A 15,329-nucleotide genomic window follows, 5' to 3' on the forward strand; every position below is an offset into this window, starting at 1 on the left:
AGTCAACCGAATGAGTAATTTGAATATGATGTTCATATATGGATTTCATTCCCTTAGTTTTTCCTTTAAAATAAATCACTTCAGCTTTTCACAAAGCCAGAATAAGAAGTATCAAAGCTGTATGCTGTGATGTGATCAGCCAATACTTTTTGAAATTGATCCAACGACACAGCTCAGAAGACTGGACGGTATGGGCCTGGTTTTAGAGGAATTTGTGCATGTTCTTTTAATCAGGCTCATTAGTGGGATAAAATCTTCAATTCTGACATATTAAACATTTTCAGTAACACCCAATTTCCTTACCGAATAGTATTGATGTATTGACCGATTACACCGTTACACTCCAAACAAATTCACACATCTTGACATCTCCCACTGCTGCACACACCAAGAAAGTAGTTCTCAGAAGAGCAAATAAAAATACAAATCTGAAAACATAGGATACAGTCTGAGCCTGATGGAGAAATGGTGCAGTGCTGAAACATTTGTTTGTTAAGGTCCACCACACTCTGCAGTAATTCACTTTTCGCTTGACATTATATAGTGGATAGTATATCATTGATCCATGTTTCAATGCGCTCTGCATTTGACCCTGAAAATACACAAGCATGTGCGCACACACCGACGTACTCATTTGGTGTTGAAATGAGCAAAGATGAGTAACAACATCGTCTCAAACTCAGGAACACGGGTGCACTCTTTGCCCATGTAAAGAGAGAGGCAAGCAGGTAATAGCGACAAATTTAGGGGCTTAAACAGCGACAGCTTTACGATGCCTGAGCGGCCTCTATGACTCCATTCCTGTCAGATTCTATTAGCCTGGCCTCCACCGTGTGCTTCGATTGGCTCTTGGCCTATTCCCAGCAGTTACAGAAGCACCACCCGTAAATAAACCAAATGGCTGCATCTTGTAGTATATGAAGGGGCGGGGGGCTCTTTGCAGCTGGGCGCTTGTGTGTAAAGAACATCTAACAGAGTGGTTGAATAGTTTAATATACAGCAGCGAGCTGAATGGACACAGTCAACTAGAGGGAGAGCGCGACACACATCACTGTAAGAGTTTAAATTTGAGGAATACGAGGAGCCAGAAAGGCACTTTTAAATCAAGACAAGTGGTCTCAGTCCACACACACACACAGCTAGATACAAAAGGAAAAAGTGTGCCTATCTGCCAGCTGCCAGGTGGAAGTCTATGGAAAGGCCACCTGTCTAATAACCACTTTTGATGCATACAGCTCAGCAATATGAAACACAGCATCTGGCCTGTCCCCTCCAAACTGATCTTGTTAACAGCCTGATCCGTGTTCCTCTTACATAGAATTTATTTGGGCAGTTCACTCAGATACAAAAAAAAATAAAAAACAAAACCCCACACAACTCACACAAACAAGAAACACAAAAACATAATTTTGTGTTTATAAATTCAACCACTACAGGTTTTAGGTTTTTTTTTTTTAATGGCTTTTGAAGAACTGTGGAAAAATAATAAATTTCCTCGTACAAATTAAAAAAAATAAAAATAAAAATAAAAAAATGCTGGCCTAAAAGTGAAGAAAGACTGACGCTGGCACAACAAAGTCACAATTACCTACATGTTTAAATTAACAATATTATATCATATTATATCATGCATACTAGTGGAAAAAATATAAAAAGAACATCTACAATAGTAACAACATAATGATCTCAACCAAATGCTAGCTTCATTGCATGCATATATTCACTGAGCATTCACAGCTAACTATAAGAAAAGGTATAATTAACACAATCTTTATAACCCAAACCCATGTGACTAAGGAACCTGTTTGGTTTTCTTTGTTTAGACTCAAAAACATTACTAATTATTTGTAATTAAAATAAAAGTATATTTATGCTACTGATTCATACAGTAAAGCTTCAGCATCACATTTGAGTGAACTGTATGATTACTGTAATAAAGTGCTTTAATCAGACAATGTAACTGGAAAACAGAGTGCTTGTCTTCAAAGAAATAAATCATAGGATTATTGTGTTTATTGCAACTTGGGAAATATCTGTTATACCTTCAAAACTCTGAAAAGCTGCTCCTCTGTGCCTGTCTGTGGCAAAGTGGCCTTCGGCATTAACAGGCTATTACTTGTGAAATGTAACCAATCAAATTGGAAAGGACATCGCTCAAGACCACAGAGCGGCGGCTAAAGACAGACTGAGGCAGCTGCACCACAGTGAAAGCAAAACTTTTTTGTTTGTTTTTTTTTTAATGGGACACATGAAATAAAAAATGTTTTACTTTATTTATTGTAATCAAAATGGTTTTATTTTAATTGAAATAGGTTTAAAAAGTTACAACAATAAAATGTAAGAAAAATATGAAATATTTATGACTAAAGGGCCATTAAACTAGCAAAGAAATTGGACTGGACACCTGGTTGATTTCATTTATACATCTACTTTCATTTATACATCTATATTGAAATATCTACCAAAACTACACTGTTAGTTTCATTTGTCTTGTTCTTAAACAGTAGATTAGTTCACCTGCATTCAGAATATGAACTGAAAGTTTACCAGTTTGTATCTACTTCCTTTTCTGACAGACACAACAATGTCCAGAGAGTGAACAAAACACTTCCATACCAACACAATAAAAACAATGATGTGACATCACATCTTTTACAGTCACAGCTAGACAACTGTGACTCTAGTGCCAACAGCTGTTACACAAAACTGACTGGATGTTGAAATTCAGATCCTGAATCTGCATAGTTCGACCGTATTGTAAGCTTGAGGAATGAAGTCAGTATTTTATTTTGTGCAATGAGCTGCAGTTTAATAAAAAAAATTTCAATTTCCCTGCACACCAAAACAAGTCACGAACTTGTACATCAAGAATCCGTCTTTACCAACAGATATGTGAAGAATGTGTGGATGTGTCACGGTTTAAGAAGATAAAATGAGAAAAATGCTAAGCCAGTCAAAGAGTTATCTTTTGGGATTCAAATTTGTTCACCATAGACTCTTCTGAATCAATCCAAACTCCCATTCAGAGCTTTTCTGAACTCCCACATGCCCTTTGCTCATGCATACAATCGCAGCACAGCTGAGCAGAAAACTCTGTGGGACAAACCAGCTGAATTTTTAGCAAGCGCTTAGCAGATCTTTTACTAGGAAATTCAGCTTTGCAGAAGTGTTCCACCAACTTTTGTCACATCACTAATAGAAAATACGAAATGAGACATGTTTACCTGCCCTTTCAGATGACCACCTAATTATTTTAAGGATGCACTGTTAGATCTGGTCATTTATTCCAGCATGATGTGTAAAAAACAGCTTTTGGTGTCCTCATAGCCACAATAGTGAGTTTTGGGTTTTAAAACATGAATCCAGCAAGGAGAAGGGCCTTTACAAGGATACAGGATGAGAAACCCTTAAGCCTCTTAATAGAAACAACTGGGGATAAATTTTATGCCATTAAATGATCAGGATCCACAACCACACATTTTGGTCTAGATCTCAAAGGTGAATTGACATTCAGCACCAATCAAGTCCAGTGTCACTTAGCACAGTAACTGTCATGTTTTGTTCCATTGGGAACATGGTGCAACAAGAATTTTACTTCTTCTTTTGGCTGCTCCCTTTATGAGTTGTCATAGTAGATCATCTGCATCCATCTCACCCAATCCATAGTATTCTACTCTGTCACCAACCCTCTGCATGTCCTCCTTCACTTCATCCATTAATGATCTCTGTGGTCTTCCTGACAACTCCATCTTGAACATCCTTTTTCAAATATATCCCCCATCTCTCTTCTGCATATGTTCAAACCATCTTAGCATTGCCTCTCTGACTTTGTCTCCAAAGAGCTCAACCTGAGCTGTCCCTCTGAAGTAATTATTTTGAGTCCTGTCCATCCTGGAAAATCTGAGTTTCATCAACTCTGCCACCTTTTCTTTCACTTTTGCTGACGTGTTCTGTCACAAATCACCTCAGGCACCCATTTAAACTCTTTCACCTTCACCGATATACCTGTGTCCTTCTCATTCATACACATTCTGTCGTGCTGCTACTGACTTTCATTCCTCTTCTCTTCAGTGCATACCTCCACCTCTCCAGGTTTGCTACCACATGCACACTACTCTCACAACAGACTTCTTACTCCCATATTCTACAGGAGAATCTTAATATAAAACATACATAAATATAATACACCATAATGCACTACACCCACGTTATCAGAGCCCAAGGAGCTAAACTTGGCACACTAGTAAATCTTGAGCTCTGTCCACACTGGAAGCAATTTGCATCACTTTGAAGCCGACTGCTCGTCCCTGACAGACATTCCAGGCTCTAGTTGCCTAGGTAACCCACTAATGTATTTACCACCAGGTCATATGCCAGTCAAAGGTATTCTCTGCTCTTTTTGATAATGCTGTCCGTCGCTCGCCTAGAAGTTCAGAAAAGTTGAAACCAGGTTATTTTGCCTGTAGTCACTTAAGTTGCAAAATTTCCCTCCCTTTCTATGGTCTCTAGTCGTCACAACGCTTCCAGTATGGACACAGCTTTGGACCCCGGAAGGCTCTTACCTTTATCAGATATAACAAGGTTGCCTAGCAACCACCAAGCAAGGGACTTAAATGCCCTGTTTTTAGCAAGTATGCACCTATGAAACGCTATGAAAGCATCTGATCATGTTTATTTTACGGCGATAACATCTATTAACTCATATTTCAATTATGTACGAGATTTTATGATGCCAACGACTGAGCAAAGGGCTAAAATTACCCGTTTCTTGCCTTTCTGCAGCTACAATATTTTATGAACGCATCCTGTGGTTTTACTTTCACGGCCAACAGCCCAAACAGTACCGTAGCACTGGCATGTACTAGCGTCAGCACAAATCCATCTGGTAGTTCCTATTAGTACTTTGTTTCAGTGGAGCTGCACAAGTTAATAATTATGAAAGAAGCAGGCTACTAAATTAGGTAAATGAAATAACAAAATTCACAAAAAAAGAAAAGAATCCCTGCCTTCCTCCAATGGCAATGGACTTGGCCAATTAGCAGTAGATATTTGTTCAGTCATCCAACTCTAATGACTGCAACAGTTATTGCTATTACTGATTAATCTGATCATTATTTTTTAATTAAACTTGGTCTATATGTATCAGCTAAACTAAAAAAAAAAACATTAAATTTAACAAAGCAAAAGATAAAGTCTTCTCTCATTTTAATAAAAGCCAAATCCACCCTAGGGGTTTCTATAAGGTCTACTGAAATCTTAAAGACGTTTTCTGATTTTTTTTTTTCTTCACAAACCAAGAAACTACTAGTTTTTGTAGCTCCAGTACCAAATGTTTGCCATTTGAATGTGGATATCACAAAAAAAAAAAGTTATTCATAGAACTTTGAGTTCATTACTTTATCTAAAAGTCACCAGTTTTTTCCCAGCCACCGTGCAGAGGTACTACAGCCTGCATTGCAGTAGCCTTCCTGCTTGACTCTCTCTTTTCAGATGCTTTCTGGCAGACTGAAACCTGCAGCTGTCCTGCACTGCGCATTGGGAAGCAACAGAGGGGAGATGCCGTGGTCACTATTTGGCAGGATACTGAGGCATGATGAAGCATAACATGTTTTTTTCTAACATGGGTCTCATTATTTTGCATATCCATGTGGAAACGTTCAGACTGATAACTTGCCGTGACAACCCAGACGTGACAGTCATGGCATAAAATTGCACAAAAAATCCGCGGAAAAGTGAATCAGAAACGGAAACAGTATAAATAAGTCCCGAGCCGCTACCTACCTGCTAACAATAGCCAGCTAGCGGCTAATATTGAAGCTCTGTAAAAGTGCTTCCAGCGTTAAATTACGGCCAAACTTTAAACGCACTTTACCATAGAGGAATCAATAAAATTCGTAAATAACAGGCATATGAAGAGCTCATTTTACATCTTTTAAACTCACCTTTGTTTCGCACTTGAACGAAAGAGATGAAGGATTTTTGACAAGAGCTGTCACTGCACTTCCGGGTTAGACTGTGACGTATCCGAACGCCCAATAAGCGACTGGCCATGCTGGGATTGTTTTGGTTTTGACTCTGGGTGTCTGTCTGTCATCAAAATCAGTAGACTAGCACATTTACTATCACTCGTAGACAAACTACATTTTCTTTATTTTGTTTGGTTTAGCTGTAGGAATTTCTTTTCGTTTTTTAAGATAAGAATTAAAATAAGCAAAGGGCACATAATAAGAATAAGCCTCAGATAAGAAATTCACTGAGTTATGGTAAAAGGTTTGTAGTCTGAGTTGCTCTAAATTAAAAATTGAGTCTTTCAAACAAGGAGCTTTTCCCTTGACCTCAAAATAATTTAGTGGCCCTTAATTATAACCAGAATAAGAAAAGAAGAGAGGACATTTTAAAATAATTGTTAATTGAGAAACCAGAGATTGCTGAATCAAACCATCAAGGATTGTCATCCTTTATCTCCAGATTATTATTAAACCATCAGGCAGAAACCATGAGTGCATTTTGAGACAACAAGCTCTGTTGTCCTCACACGTTATATCATTGCTATAGCTAATATTTTCTGTATAGTATATATAAATACTTATAGTCACATTAGATTAAGTTTCTATGGATGTCATATTTTATATGCACTGATGTGTGAGATTCATTATATTATTAGCTGTAAAATCAAAAAATAATAAATAATATTTGTGATATTATGTGTGAAATTCCAAAGACTTAACACAATATGACAAAACCCTTTAAGTATTTCAGAAGTCACATTCTGTACAACAAATATACATAACATAATATATATATAAAAAAACATATCTTCAACTACTGCATCCCTTCAGCTTATTATCCACAATACATTTTGATCATCATACAATTATATATAATTGATGCTACATCTTTCTGTCTTTGCACCTTTTGCTAATTTTAAAAAAAGCTAAACACTATCAGACATGCTGCCTTCACTTACCCAGAACTTAAAATGAAAGGCATCTACCATACAGTAAACAGCACCAAGTATCATCTCAGACTTCTTATTGCATTGTCTGGATGGGTATACAGGCTGTTATTATGAAGGAAGTTTATTTTTAACAGGCCTCCAGTCTGTCCTGCTTTAGCAGCTCTAAAACATATTCTCAATTACCATATACTGTAAATAAAAAAATGGTCATAGCTTCCAGATATAAAAGGTGAAGAAAAAACAAGAGTGTCTAATAGCTGTCTAATAGCCATCAGGTGGCATCTCCTCTGGTTGCAAAAAGACATTTGGCTATAGAAACTGGTACTTGGCTCCCACGATTCATGACCTCAGCAACACTTTCCTGAAGAGTCATCCTCAGTAAAACACAACATTCATTTTATAAATTATGGTCCAATTAAAGTAAAAGAGCAGGATAATTTGGTATGCTTTACTGTGTGACTGACAATTTGATACAGTCTGAGTATGCAGCATCCCTTTGTTTCTCTGTCCGATCCACCCCTTACATATCACAATGTGTTCAAAACATTTGAACAGCAAAAACACTCTGCTTCAGTGCCATTCTGTAAGGACAAGCAAGGCAAGCAGTGCTTCTTTGTCTACCTTTAACAATGACTTGAGGTGAGCAAGCTAAGAGGCCAGTAGCTGTTTTCTGGTTTAGGAAAAAAACACTGATCTTTCATTGTAAACTGATGGGAGACCAGCGTGTGAGGCAAGCTGCCGCTGGCTCCACTTTCACTGCTCTGAGACTAATTATGATCTGCACTTTGTGTGGAAACCCAGCTAGCATTAGCAAAGTTGTTAATAACTCATTTAATACACTAGTGAGGAAAGTAGATGATGATGGAGAGGGGACAGCAGCTCTAACTATGTCTGGCCTAATAAAACAGGGAAGCTGAGCAGGTGCAAGTTCAGTAGCACTTTCAGATTAGCATCTATGAGAATGTCTGATTGTACGTTTAACCAGCTGCTTTGCCAACACTTCATTTTCCATTCATATTTTAATAGCCCCTGTAGATATTTACAGTTAACTGTGTCACAGACTGCTCAGGCCTTTTAGTTCAGCTGATTTATTTTCATTTTTGTTGTTTTTACTATACTATTTTAATATACTTTTTAAAAAAATAAATATATAGGCATGTGTTTTGGAGCTCATGAAAACCTTTTTTCTTAGAAATATGTGGTCCTCATCGGACAGGACAGCCAGCAGAAACAAAAGATTTCAAGACTGTGCTTTGCATTAAATCAGAGGTGTCCAACTCCAGGCCTCAAGGGCCAGTGTCCTGCAGGTTTCAGACGTGTCCTTGATCCAACACATCCGATTTAAATGTTACCTCTTCAACATGTCTTGAAGTGCTCCACAGGTCTGGTAATGAAATAATCATTTGATTCAGGTGTCCTGACCCAGGGTGATATCTAAAACCTGCAGGGCACCTGCCCTTGAGGCCTGGAGTTTGACACCCCCGCATTAAACAGAATATAAAGTATTTAAAATGAGCTCAGCCTTAAATATATACAGCAGTAATATTAATATGTTTAGCACAAATTCTTTCCTTAAAAACAACAGAATCGGTGACAAAGCAATCCAACTCCCACAGGAAATAAGTCTGACTTACTGCCGGCAAACCCAAGCTTTTGCATCAGTTGTACAGGGACCGCATGGCCCGTAGAAATGGACCAGGCAGCCCATACTGAAGGGTGGCTGGCCTCTCTGTTAGAGATAGGGTGAGGAGTTCAGTCATTTGAGAGTCATGTCAGAGTAGAGGCGCTAATCCTCCACGTTGAAAGGAGCCAGTTCAGGTGGTTCAAGCATCTGATTAGAATGCCCCCTGGCCGCCTCCTGGCTAAGGTGTTCCAGGCATGTCCCATTGGAAGGAGGCCCAGGGCAGACCCAGGCCAGCCAAGAGATCATATCTCTCGGCTGGCCTGGGATTGCCTCAGTGTTCCCCCAATAAGCTGTAGGAGGTGGCTGGGGAAAGGGGAGCTCTGGGCCTCTCTGCTTAGACTGCCTCTACGACCTATTCTCAGATAAGCAGAAGAAAATGCATAGATGGTTGGCTGGATGAACTTTGGGTGCACAATTTTCCAATACAGCTTTAATTGTACTGAAGTATTTTCACGATGTTTTGGTTTGAAAAATTCTTCAAATTTTTTTTTTCTTTGGGGGGGGGGGGGACCTGTCCAGGGTGTGCCCTGCCTCTCGCCCTAAGACAGCTGGGATAGGCTCCAGCCCACCTGCGACCCTGTCAAGGATAAGCGGAAGACAATGGACGGATGGATATAGTAGATATTTATTTAACTATAGAAGTGTTATTATCCAATGTTGTCAGTGTTTGTTTTATGTGTGACTCCTCCCACCAGAGGATGGCTGTGGGTTTTTTCCCCTTTCTCTCTTAGGAGGTGGACACCTGGTTGATCACCTCCAGTACTTAACTACCGGATGACAGCCGCCTGGCCCTCTCTCTACTAGCCTCCACCATCCAACAAAGAGCATGTGTTTTTGAGTCGTTGTTTCATAGAGTGTCTTTGCCCATTTATTTGCAAGTATAACCGTGTGTGTTTGACTTGTGTTAGTATCTTAGTTTTGTAAATAGCTGTAAAAAGATTTGTAAAGTAGCAATTGTGTATTTTGTTCATCTAGTATATATTCTTCACTGCAGCAGCCTAGTAGGCGTGAGAAGCCATTTTTGTTTAAGTTTTCTCCTGTTTTTCATTCAGGAAGTTAGGTAAGTGAATAGTCTTTTGGTTGGTTTTTTATTTGTATAGGAAAGCATAGGGACCGTTATTTTTTGGCACTGCTCACTGCTGAAGAAAATAAATGGCTGCTTAGCACTTTAAAAAGATATTGCTGTTTGTGTTCTTGCTTGGGTGGTGTGTGAGTGGGCCAATTTCTTGTTGCGTTCAATACTCGCCTAGACTAAGAACGTAACATTTTACAATTCTTCAACCACAAAGGACTGCAGAAAGACATCCATGTAGGGTGCCGACAGACAGGCAGGACAAATAGTATGTTTTAATCTGATCCAGTTAATCTTGTGAAATAGGTAAATAGTGGTGGATGTTTTTGTTGGTGTGTATACGGGTGGGGGATCGTCTCTGCTTGCCTTTCTGTAAAAGTCACCACACTCCACTGCTCAACTTGGCTTGAGGCTTCACAAGGGTGGCTGTGTTGATCTCTTATACACAAACTCTGTGAATAATACTGTATGTACAGTAATAATACTGCAATACGACTATTTATTTTTTGGGATATAATTATATTGTTCGAGTTATTTGATATTATATTTGCACTATCCTACTGTATATTACTGTATACTAGTATTCTTATTGTATAGCTTATTCCTCTGTTCCTCTGTCTCTCTTGCTGCAATGAGCATATGTATGACAGAAGAATTTCCCTCGGGATAAATAAAGTTCTTATCTTATCATATGTGTTTATATGTGATGTTGTATGTGATCTATGTGTGTGTCTGTTTATGAAGTTTACTTATGAGGATTAAGACTCATGAAACTTGGCAGATCCTGGGGTTGAAATTAGTTGTAAACCATATATAAAAGGCTATATTTATAACTGAAGGGTTGTGCATCAACGCTGTACCCATACATGGAATAAAAATCCATTTTTTTTTATTGCAACATGCTGTATCCTTTTTACCTTTGAGACTAGGTGCTCAGTGACACGTCAAGCACACACACAGATGTACTTTAGTTTGTCGGCAGTGATTGCCTTACTCTCATCCCTGAAGTTCAGTCAATGTAGGCACAATATTGTTGTGCCTACATTGACTGAATTGGGGATTTGCTGTTTGTTTTTGTTTTATTTCTGTATGTGTGTGTTTGTTTTCAGGGAAAATAGTATTAAATGCAATGTATGTGGTATTAGGGAATTTTTGGCCCCAGGAAAGTGGGTCATCACAGCAGGAAATAAATGCAAGTCAAGAAAGAATTTAAGAGATAATGTAATAAGCAATTAAAAATCTGTGCAGAATAATACAAGCTAAAACTTACAGTGCACTGTCTTCATAAAATGTGAGCTTTACTAGTTTGATCACATTGTGAAAATATGTGCAATAATGAGATTATGATCTTGATGCCAACATTTAAAGTGACTTTGAAAAAAAAAGGTGCTTGTTTATGCTGCAGATGTGAGTAGGCAGTGTTGCAGATACTAAGTCATCACTCGTGGGTAGCTGCCCATGTAGGGTATCTTGGCAATTTCACTGTGTTATAAGAATATTGTAATGTGATTTTCCTCTGTTGAAGATTCAAATCACATTCATCAAACTTTAACAAAAGCGCTTGGGATGTACTATGAATTTGCTGTGAAGCTCATCCAAAAGGTTGTCTGATGGGATATTTAAATTAAGGCAAAGCAATTTGAAAAAATAAACAACAAAAACACTGAAGACAATTGGCAATTGAATAAAGGAGAAAAGAGACGAGTTTTTATGATACGTGGATGTTTTCTTCCTGGGAATGTTTGATCTGAGAAACACAACGCTATGGGGATGCTATCACAAGATCTTCTCACAACAGGAGTTTGCTTTTGTTTCCACAGTTTTTAATATGGACATTGATAAAGACTTTAATATTAGAGTTTGAATTATATGTGGGGGGTTTTATATATAGATTTTAAAATTAAAAAAAACCTCTAAGGCAGTCTATTTAAAACTGCATTTATTCTCAACGTTTGTTCTTGTGAAAAACAGATTTCAGCACCTGGGGTGTTAAATAGATTTCGTGGAAGTAACCTCTCTTTTTACCAGTAGGAATGCTCCACCTGTGGCGTTTTACCAAGAAGAATCTTCTAGGAACTTCAACAAGGACAAAGTTTCATCCATTCTCTTCCGCTTATCCTTGCATAAGCTGAAATATCACTAGCTGAAAGAATATGAATGCATTTCCACTGAGGAAAAAAGTCTGCGTTCACATTTTATACTTGTTCTCCAGTGAATTCAAGTCGAGACTCATTTTTCAGCTGCTCCTTGTTTAATGTACAGTGCATTCTTATGCGGTATGTTGAATTTTCCTAGTCAGTGGGACGTTGCAATACACGAAATTGTATTACTGCGTGACAATCCCAGCTTACTCCACAGGTCTGGCACCATGTTCAGCCGTGGCTCAGCTCTGGAGTTTAATGCAATTATAAATAAATAAGCATGTGGTCGGGAAGAAGACAGGGCCCTATGGGGACAAGCTGAGAGAAAATAGAGGAAGTTTAATTAAAGCTGCACACTGCACTCCTACACAAACACACACAGATACACACAGTAATATGTGCAAAATCCATATACTTATGTGTGTTTGCGTGTGCACTTCACTTGCCATTATCCAGCTTTACATGCTCAAGTGTGTCTACAGCTACAGCTACACAAAAGAGGAAGTTGTCCACACGCTCACTGATGTGTCTGCCACAATGTGTGCACATATCTACAGGTAAACCAAGACACAGGGAGGAAATTTTCAGCACAGAGAAATCCCATGTGGTATTAAGATAAGATTCTCTAAATTCCTTCATCACACTGAGGATTGGTGTGTAACCTTTCTGACAACAGACAGGGAGGCCTTTTTGTCTTGCTCAGTATTTCACCCCCAGTAACCCAGCTATCACACTCCACACATCCACTGTAAAATTATGTGGTGTGCGCCGCTACATTTTTGTAACATTATTTCCTGCAAAATGATTGAACTGCCAGTCTCCTTGTAATTACCTAAGGGGTGCAGGCAATGGCACAGCCAGTAAAAGGCTGATGAGGGAGTATTGAATTTGCACTTCAATTAGAGTGCTTATAAAGTGTGGATTACACAAGGACTCCAGGGCCAGAGCTTTCACTCAATTACCACAGTGCACTATGGGAGGAGGGACAGCAGGCAGGAGGGGTGGACAGCAAAGACATGGGGGTGAAGGAGCAAGGTGGTGGAAGAAGACCTAAGCCAATACTTTAATCAGGATAGATTCATGCAAAGGCAAGTCCAGAGAAAAGGATTAAATGCGGAGAAACAGTTGGAGGGAGGTCCATTCATGTGTAACTCAGGTCTCCGTCCCTGCGCTCTAACCTTGGGTTGAACAAGGATTTCTGAAAGCACAAAGCCATCTGAGTTATTAAGCTTCCCAGCACCATGCTGATTTGAAATGCCTGTGTATGTGCATTCATTTCCATTTTTTTCTGTTGTTTAAACAAGTCTCCTTCAAGTTGAAGGGGGTACACAGAGAGATCTGTTCAAAAGGAGCAATAAAAAAAAAAACGGAACAATGTGTCTGAGTCCCTGAGTAAATTCTCAAATGGATTATTGAGCCAACGAGTGAAAATCACCGGCCATTTAGAGTGGATTTGTCTGCAAGGCAGCGATAAACGGCAGCTCGCCTTGCTACGGCTTAGCCTCTCGATTCTGGGAAGGAGATGCTTGAAGGACACGCTTTTGGAGTAAACAGGGCAAGGGAAAATAATAAAACAAAATTCAATTTGATTGCTTGGCTGAACTTATAAAGACAATGTCAGATGATGTGACTGTGAATGATTAATTGTTTTAGATTCTTAAGAGGAGCTACTGGTTCTCAATTACTTGTTGTGATTTACAAAAGAAGAATGAAGGGAGCAGAGTAGAAACACAGAAACAAAGAGGGGCTGAAGAAATCCCTTTTAGGGTAAAATAAGTTAAGTGGGCTAAGAAACACATTATGAAATATCTCGGCGAAGTATAGGTAGGTTACCTGAATATAATTTGACAGCCTTATAAGATGTAACTGGCAGTTAGTGGAACACAAACCTCATGCTAATTGGATATGTGGACGAACAAATAAAGGGAAACCTAACAGCTAACTGCAGAAAAGGATTTTATATCTGCACGTACCTTTAATCTCCCAGACTCCATCCCCTTTTCTGTCTGTTTAGATCATCTCCTTCCCCTCTACCTTTCTCTCCCTCTCTCTCACTCTCTCATTTCTACTGTCAACAAAGAATGCGCAGGCTTCCCACAGGCCCTAAAGGAATCTCTCACACTGCACTCACATAATCACTTCAGACCCGGCTGTTTAGGCCGACATCTCCACTGGGACTTACCAGCCGCACACTGCAGGCCAAATCAGACCGCTGAGTAAAAAAAAAAAAAGCACAAAAAAACCTCCAACTGCAACACTGAAACAAAGAAGTGCAAGTCAGACAGAAGAGCGCGACCAGTCTGAGAACATCAAGGACTGGTCTTTTGGTGGCTGAGTGTCATACTCTCTTCCTTCAGTAATGGGATGATTTGGTGCCCTCCTGTATGGATAGAGCAGACTTAGAAGAAGCTTCCTTTGAGCACACAATAAACACCCACGCATGTGTATGAACAGAGAATGCATGCGTTTACGAGACTGTTTGTGTTTGTGCAGCAGGGCAAGCACCATCCTTTGGCTGTCATCAGCCCAGTTCAAAATCCACCATGCTTTCCAAAGACTAAATGTGATCTAGCGCTTCCTCTACACATTTAATGACATGTGTAATGACTCCTTCCATTGGCAAATGGGCTTTATTTGAAACCTCCAGAGCCGTCAGAAAGAAGAATTCTCTCCTCCAATTAGAGGCATTCTTTGGAAGACAGATTTGCTGTTCTTGGCGAGGATCATTTTTTCAAAGATAGAGAAAGAGGAGCAGTTGACGCTTTGTCCCCGGCTAATGACGGGCTCGAGCAGGCTGGAAATGCATTAAACTATCAAGGTGGGAAAATATTTTTAACAAAGGTAGGCAACTGCGAAAGCCTTATGGGAGCTGACAGCTTATGAAAACGAGTTAAATGCATATTGTGATTGGTTTCAAGCTCTCGCTACTGTGTTTAATGGTTGGTATTGTCACTTTGTATTACCATAACTTTCCCCCACCCCTCCACTTTTTCTGTTTGTCTCAGGTCGTTTTCAAATTTTGTCAGGATCCACACTTGCTGCAGTAAAGCTTAAAAGTTAACAAAATAATTGTAAGTAGATAAATTGTTAAAAGTAGCAGGTTTTTGCTACGAGCGTAGATTGACTGAGTCGACTAAATTATCCATCCACCCACTTTATTCCACTTATCCAGCTCAGGGTCGCTGAGCAACTTAGCTGTGACGGTGAGAGGTATGGTACACAGGTTGCCAGTCTGTCACAGGCCCAACAGAGAGACAACAACCATTCACTCTTATTTTCACATCTACAGCCAATTTGGAAACACCAGTTAGGCCAACCCATCATGTTTCTGAACTGTAGGAGGAGCCTGGAAAGGTACAAAGAAGGTGATGCAAACTCCACATAGAAAAGATCCAGCTTGGATTTAAACCAAGGCAGCAGTCCTAACCATCACACCATCGTGCCACCTCGACCAAGTTATTAATATCTTAATTA

At 39.3% G+C, this 15,329-nt stretch overlaps 1 protein-coding gene across 1 annotated transcript in view; it reads right to left on the bottom strand.

Moving 5' to 3' along the window:
• The window catches only part of spop (speckle type BTB/POZ protein), a 105,699-nt gene extending 99,692 nt beyond the window's left edge, over window positions 1–6,007 (bottom strand). The window contains exon 1 of the mRNA XM_087839999.1: window positions 5,943–6,007. The gene's annotated coding sequence lies outside the window, so the exon portion shown is untranslated. The remainder of the gene's footprint in view (window positions 1–5,942) is intronic.
• Between the last annotated feature and the right edge of the window lie 9,322 nt (window positions 6,008–15,329).

The sequence above is a fragment of the Neolamprologus brichardi genome, chromosome 4 (assembly GCF_056152115.1).
Source record: "Neolamprologus brichardi isolate AB-2024 chromosome 4, ASM5615211v1, whole genome shotgun sequence".
In the NCBI taxonomy this organism is placed as follows: Eukaryota; Metazoa; Chordata; class Actinopteri; order Cichliformes; family Cichlidae; genus Neolamprologus; species Neolamprologus brichardi.